Source organism: Bos taurus, chromosome 14 (assembly GCF_002263795.3).
Source record: "Bos taurus isolate L1 Dominette 01449 registration number 42190680 breed Hereford chromosome 14, ARS-UCD2.0, whole genome shotgun sequence".
Taxonomy (NCBI): domain Eukaryota; kingdom Metazoa; phylum Chordata; class Mammalia; order Artiodactyla; family Bovidae; genus Bos; species Bos taurus.
In genome coordinates this window covers 14,617,824-14,625,281 of record NC_037341.1, presented here as the reverse complement: position 1 = coordinate 14,625,281, position 7,458 = coordinate 14,617,824, and the positions used below count along the sequence as shown (strand labels likewise).

Sequence of the window (7,458 nt, the reverse complement as noted above, 5' to 3'; positions counted from 1 at the left end):
GTGAAACATTTAGAGCCACTCCGAGACACCACGAGTGTTAGGTTTATTATAATATCTTGTAACAGAAGCTCTTTTGTTTTGGGTGTTATGATGAGAAGGAGTTCTCTATTTTTTATTTCTATTTTACAGACTATGAAATGAAGCATAGAGAGGTTATTTGTAAAGAAGCAGAGCTGGGGTTGATTTTGATGCTAAACATGCATTGCTCCTGGATTGCCCTGTTGGTTCCCTGAACCAAAGTTCTTGAGCTTTCCTGCCTTTACAGATCCCAGGGGTCTTGTTAGGAGCCACACCAGGACCAACACTGAGCAGAATCACAGCCAGGGCACCACGGTCCCCAAACTTTCTGCCCAATTCCTATGTTAGAGGAAACCTCTGACCTCTCCTCCCAGGAACTTTGTTCTTCTCCACTAGGCTGTTCTCCTGCACACATGGATGTGAACGGATTCCCAATGCAAGGGAATATCAACCAGCCTTTCAGCAGTCAGGAGGCTATTTCAGAGCAAGAGCTGACAATACCTTGAACCAGGGTATAGATGGTTATGGAGATGGATGGGTTTGAGGACCTTTGCTTTTAGGAGGTGAAAATAGACTGCTCCAGGCACTGTGATTGGCACTGGAGATACAAATATTAAGCCAGTCTTTGAAGGTCTTACAGTCTAAAAATATAGGGAGATGTATATGTAACAAATACAAACACATGAGTGTAGCTGGCTCCTATGGAATGACTGCAGACACGGCCACAGTTCTTTGGCCTGTGCTCTCTTCACACTCTTTGAGATGTGATTTCTTATCTCCTCCTAGCAAAAGCCTGAGGTTAATTCCCTACCCCTTGGATCTGGGCTGGTCTTGTGAGGTGCTTTGTCAATAAGATGTGATGGAGGTGATGATGTACCCGTTTTGAGCCTAGGTCTCAACTGGCCTGTGTGCTTCCACCATCTCTAGAAGCTTGCTGACTCTCTAGGAGAAGAAACCCGGGTTAGCTTCCTTGATGAAGAGAGACATGCAACCCAGGTCTCTCTTGTCACCTTCACTACCAAGGTGAAGGTCAACTACCAAGTATGCAAATATACATCTTAGATCAGCTAGCATTTAGGCATCTGGCCAGCTGACCACAGTTGCACGAGTGAGCTCATCCAGATCAGCAGATCCTGACCCAGATGAACAGACTGGTTCAGCCAACTCATAGATTCATGAGCAATAATAAATGCCTACTGTTCAAAACAAGGATTGGCAAACTACCACCTGTGGGCTGTCTGTTTTTGTAAAGAAAGCTTTATTAGAATATAGTCATTCCTATTTATTTATTATTTAGTTTTTGTGTGTGTGTGCACTACAAAATCAGACTAAATAATTGTAACAGAGACCGTGTGATCTATGAAGCCTAAAATATTTGCTATCGGTCCCTTTAAAAAAGTGTCTTCTGACTACTTGTTTGAAAAGCTTGTACGTGCTTTGTTACACAGTGATAACTAACTGATACATAGACTTTGTGCTGAAACAAAGGGGCTGGTGGGAACACAAAGGAAGAATTATTAGTTCTCTACTGGCTATGACTTGGAGTGGTTGGGAGAGGCTCTGTAAAGGAAGTGATGATACATGTGTCCTGAGTCAAGTGTAACCTTGGACTTAGAGGGAAATGATGAGGAAATCAAAGGTCAGAATGATTGTGACCAGGCCAGTCACGTGGCAGGTCTCCTGGTTCCTGTTCAGGGACTTTTCCTGACTTGTTCAAGCAGGCAGTTTAACATTTTGGGTAAGAGGAAGCACCATGGGGCCAGACAGAACTGGTCTAGCTTTTCCATTTCTGAGATCTGTGATCTCAGGCACCTTGACTTCTCTGCGCCTTAGTTTCCTCCTCCATAAAATGGGGAAAACAATACTAGTCTCACAGAGCTGTTGTGAAATTAAATGAGATGGTGGGCACAAGTATATCATTTTATGATTGAAAAGAAACCTGCAGAAATAACGACAGCTTAGAAGTCCTTGTCATGAGGCTTTCCATTTTTCACCAGGGTGAGAGATTTCAGCTAAAGGCAAGTTGCTCGAGGGCTGGAATTTCTGGGGGAGGGGTGGATGGTTTGGGACACATGGAACCTATACCACTTGGGACCACCTGTGGACTCCTACCACCAACAGCTTCTTGAGGCCCCCATGCTGGGCTGCCTTCTCTCCGTTTCACAATCCACCACAAATGGAAGAGCCTGTGGGCTCAGGAGATCCAGTCACGTTTTATTTACCTTTAAGTTCCTGTTTGGGCTTCCCAGATGGTGCTAGTGGTAAAGAACCTGCCTGCCAGTGCAGGAGACGTAAGAGACACAGGTTCGATCCCTGGGTTGGAAAGATTCCCCTGGAGAAGGGCATGGCAACCCACTCCAGTATTCTTGCCTGGAGAATCTCATGGACAGAGGAGCCTGGCAGGCTACGTAGAGTCCATAGGGTTACGCAGAGTCAGACACGACCGAGTTTCTGTTTCTCTGGGCAGGGGCTAAGCCAATTCACACACCCATTTAGAAGATGAGGGCAAACAAACTGTTTGAACTAAATTCCAGAGAGAGCTCCTCTCAGCAATCCACTGTATGTCAGGTCCTGTGCTGGGCCCTGGGAAGCAGGGAGGAGCCAGAGAGGGTCTTCCCAGAACTGAGTCCACTGTGGGAGGTGGACCAGAGAGCAGATGTTTCCAGCATGAGGTGCTGAATGTCAAGGCAGAGGGAAGCCCAGGGCTCCCAGGGGAGCAGAGCTTAGCCTGAGGCTCAGGCAATGATGCTCAGTGTTGACCTGCGCTGGGTCTTCCAGCAAAAGTAGAAGCTTGCTAGGGAGACACTGAGGGAGAAAGGCATCCCAGGCAGAAGAAAGAACACGAGCAAAGGTAGAGCGATGGAACAGCACAGTCTCAACAGGGCATGGCGCAAGGGTTGCCTGACATGGAGTCTGAGTAACTGGAGATAAGATGAGGTGAGCAGAGTAAACGGAACTTACATCTCATAGTCATTGAGAGGATGAGGCATGGAGGGACCTGGGTGATGCAGTAAGCATGCATGTTAAGGGATCTCACAGACCCTGTCCATGGGCCACCAGAATGGGTGATGGTTCCCTTATTCTCAGCCCCCAAGAAGGGGAGGGAGTAAGGAAGTTTCCAGCATCACCTTGGGTCCATTCAGCCTTGAAGCCCACTACAGTTTCGCCATTGGGTTACATGCTATTTCTTACTAAACCTAAGAGGAGATTTTATCACATTGCTTCATAACGAATGGGGGACGTGGAAGGGACTGATAAACGTGTTGAGTGCGTGAGTTGGGGATGGAGGAGAGGAAGAGGAGGTGGGGACATCCCATCCTGTGCCGTGTGGTTCCCAGAGGTGACGGTCAAGGTCTAGGGATGAGGCCAGTCTTCAGCGCTCAGAGGAGATGTCTGGTAAGCATTTGGAAATCCTTTCTGTTCTTCCAGATGAATGAAGAAGTGAATCCAAACCTGGAAGTGGCAATTAAAAAAAAAAAAAGTCCCTTCATCACTCTGAGATGTCCAAGTGTCACAAAAGAGAATTTCTCAATGAGGAACTGGTCAGCAAGGGAGAAAAATACCCTTTAAAAATACTTCCTGCTAGAAGTCAAATGGTAGGCAAACAAGAGTTGCACCATCAACGCAGTCTTCTTCTGGGGTCATTATTTGAGTTTTGAGTAGGCTGGTTTCTATAAATCGAGCATTCTGCTCCCCTATCACCAGTTCCCACCAAATGCTAGCCACAGGAGTTGGAACTTCCAGCTGATCAGCTTGGGCTGGCATTGATGAGGGTAACTGATGATTCATCTGCAGGCAGTGAGGAGGGAGGCGAGTGCTTCCCTCGTTACTTTAGTGACCCGGGACATTGGAGGTCCTGTGCTCCATTCCTCTGCCTGCATTCCTCCAGGTTTGTGAGGACCACTTCAGATCAGCCAAGAACAGTTCCACTTTGCATCTAGTAACCTGAGTTGGAGAAGCCCGCTGTGCAGAGCTGGGCTGTAGAAGTTCTTTGGGCCACAATAACCTCCCATCACCCAGCAGGCCCTGTGCTAGGCTCTGGGATGGAGAACTGGTGGCTAAAGGCATGGCCTGTTGAGTTAGGTTCATTCGGGGTGGAACCATGGCTCTGCACCTCACTAGTTGAGTCACCTTGGAAAAATTATGAACCTTTTTAAGCCTCCGTTTCCATATCTGAAAAAAAATAAAGGGACACCCAAACTTACCCCATAGGGAGTAAATGATACCATGGACTTAAGACATGCTTGGCACATAGTAAGAGTTCAATAGGAGTGTGTGCGTGTGTGTGTGTGTGTGTGTGTGTGTGTGTGTATGTGTGTGTAGGGCAGTGGGAGTTGGGACTGCAGGATGCCTGGTAAGTATTTATTCATGGCTAGTCTGTGCTGGGCTCTGCATCAAGCAGTGGAAAAACTCTGGTTATTCAACAGTCACCTTTGCCAGTTCTTCTCTGTGGGTCACCATATCCATTCTCTGCCCTGCTCCATGCCCCGGAGGCCAACTCTGCCAACAATGTCCCCCAGTTCCCTCCCCACCTGTCTTCCAGAGGCCCTGGCAAGAGACCAGAGGGCAGGAGAGAGAGGTTTGTGTCTTTCGTGACAGCTGTGCTTCTCCACCACGGAGGTTCCCATCATGCTCTTTGAAGCCTTCTGGACCACCATCCCTACCTTGGCTCATTCGGGGGTGTCGTGGCTTCACACTCTGCTGGCCCAGGAGCCTCAGCTCCAGCCCCAATCAGTAAAAGATCCCTCTATCGAATGTTCTCCATTTGCACCATCTGGGGTAAATTCCGTTTTCTGCTGGGAACTTGATGGGTACACCTACTGGTTTTTTTTTTTCTGTTATTATCAATACTCTATTAAGCTGGAGTTTCCTTTTCTTAAGATGAACTCCCAGACACCATCATTATTTTATCCCTTGGGCATAAAAGAGTCAGGGGATCAGCAGGCTAGTGACTCACTGAAGTTTGCTCCACCTCGGAAGATTCTAGGTTTGGCTTTTAGTCCTCCTTCCCCGCTCTGGGGTGGGGCTCAGCTCTGGGTGGTTTCAGGGTGCTCTTCACTTTGTGGAGGAGAAGAGGGAAGATCAGAAACTGAACCCAGCTGTGCCCTGCCAGGGGCACCCACTGACGACTGACAGCGGCCCACGGTTCCTTCTGCAGAACCGCCCTCGCCTCCCCTCCCCTCCCACAGTCCTCAGCCCACTGCTTTCTGCCTTCTCCCTCCCTCTGCCCACCACACCCAAAGGAGTCCTATAGTTCATTCTCTTATACAATAGATCTGCACAGAGCACCTGCTGTGCCCCTGGCCCTGGTCAAAGCGATGAGGACACAGAATGAATGAGACAAGCCATGCCCCTGCCCACAGGGAGCTTATATTCTAATGGGAGAGAGACAGTAAACAAGGAGATGGGCAGCCCTAATTGGTTGGGTGGTGTTTAGGTGTAAAGTGGGATAAGGAGGTTAGGAAGATGATGGAATGGGGTATGGGAGCTATTTTACAAAGAGTGGTCATGGAGGGTGTTACCAAGGAGAGGGAGGGGGTCCTTGCAGACGGACCAGACCGGGAAGAGTGCCCTAGGCAGAGAGGACATTAGGGATGAATGTGTGGAGGAGGGAACGTGCAGCCGGGTGTATTTCAGGAAGAGTGACTGGGGGCATGCAGGGAATGAGGGGTGGGGGAGGAGGGGGTGAGGTCTGGGAGGCCTCAGAACGCATCCTGTAAGGCCTCGGAGGCCACTGGGGGTGGCTCTGGATTCTGCGCTGAGGGCAATGGGAAGCCTGGGGAGGAACAGGGAAGGGATGGAGAATGAAGGATGCCTCTGGCTGTGTGGTTTTTTTTTTTAAGTTGGAGGATAATTGCTTTACAATGTTGTGTTACTTTCTGCTGTACAACAATGCGAGTCAGCAGTAAGTACGTATCCGTATGCCTTCCCTCTTGAGCCTCTCCCCTCCCATCCCCTCTTCTGGCTGTTCAGTGAACACAGGAGGCAGAGAGGAAGCAGGGAACCAGAAAGGGACCATCACAAAGACAATAAAACCCACCCCCACGGCCACCCCCACTGTATCCACTGGAACCCAGTTCGTTTCTGTAAGCTGCCCAAAGTCTTTTCAAGGTAGTGATTGCTGTTGTTCTCACAGTCAACAGCGTTATCACCCCGCCTGCTGTGTAAGCTTAGGGGAATTATTTTTTCTATCTGAGATTCAGTTTCCCCATCCCTAAAATGCAGATAATAAAATCTACCTTTAAGGGTTGCTATGAGGATTTATATCGCTTGCATATATTATCCTCACAGAAAGTGATGTCATGACTGTTCTTCCCAAAACCTGTAACTGAGGCTGTAACTTGTCTTCATCCGCTGTGACTCTGGATGTCATCTGACTTGGAGCTTGGTACCTCGTGGGAGCATAGGGACACGGTTATCATCTGGATGATAAGATGTCGAGCCTTTCTCCTCTGCAACCAGCCTGTGGTGGACAGGTGTCCACCAGAGTGTAGATGGCAAACCCTGGAGATGTTTGGAGATGCCAGGATTGGTGGATTGGGCTGGTCAGAGAAGCTTCCTCAGAGAAGGTGGGACTGGGGACATGAATTGGAGGGACATCACGAGAGAATCATTTTGTGGCTCTAAGAAATTAAAGTCTGTTAAATCCAAGTATTAGGCTTACCATCCCATGCCTGTGGGGCACCTGGCTCTAGGTCAGGGGCTCCGTGTCAGGAAACACTGCCTGGATCCTTTCTGAGCTGCTTACCTGCTTGTCATTAACTTCTCTAAATACTGTTAAAGACAGGGATAATGATGCTTACCACGTGAGCTGGATAGGAGGAGAAAATTAAGTGAGCTGTTGGTTGTAAACATTCTTCAAAGTCTGCCCTGGAGTGAAGAAAACTGAATCATAGTTATTCTTTTTATTGCCCACAGGCAAGCACATTGTGCTGCTGTCAGGAAGCGACCCAACAGAACACCGTTTGATTTTGGAATCGTTTTCCCAAACAGCTGTCCTCTGCTCTCCTAGAACACATGCCGTCCTCACGTCTCTAAAGACTCACTTCCTCGCCTGGAGCCTGCTCACTCAGGGAAAGCATACCGGTTTTTTTCTGTGTCATGGAAGGAAGATTGCTTCTTCCCCTTCCCTCTCACTTGCCATGTGACCTAGGGGAAACGACTTTCCCTTTCTGGGTCCTGTTTCCTTGTCAGAAAAAATATATTGTGCTGGATGGTCTCTCAGGTACCCCTTAATTCTTAATCTGTGAGTCTATGTATCTTTAAAAAAAAAAAAAAAACCTAAATAAAAAATTGACAACACCACTTCAAGATGAGAATCATCAAGACTACCTTTACCAGCTAGAAGTCAGACACTGTTTGTTTCATTGCTCATTTCATTCTCACAAGCATTCTAAAACATCTGTGTTGTTCTAATTCTCAGGCACAGAGAGGTTGGGT

At 48.0% G+C, this 7,458-nt stretch overlaps 1 long non-coding RNA gene across 1 annotated transcript; it reads right to left on the bottom strand.

Annotated features, from left to right (window-relative positions):
* Positions 1–3,380: 3,380 nt before the first annotated feature.
* Positions 3,381–6,940, bottom strand: LOC107133109 (uncharacterized). The gene is made up of 3 exons (XR_009490461.1): positions 6,258–6,940; positions 4,976–5,076; positions 3,381–3,471 (listed from the first exon to the last, which is right to left on the bottom strand). It is a non-coding gene; the product is annotated as an uncharacterized lncRNA (long non-coding RNA).
* Between the last annotated feature and the right edge of the window lie 518 nt (positions 6,941–7,458).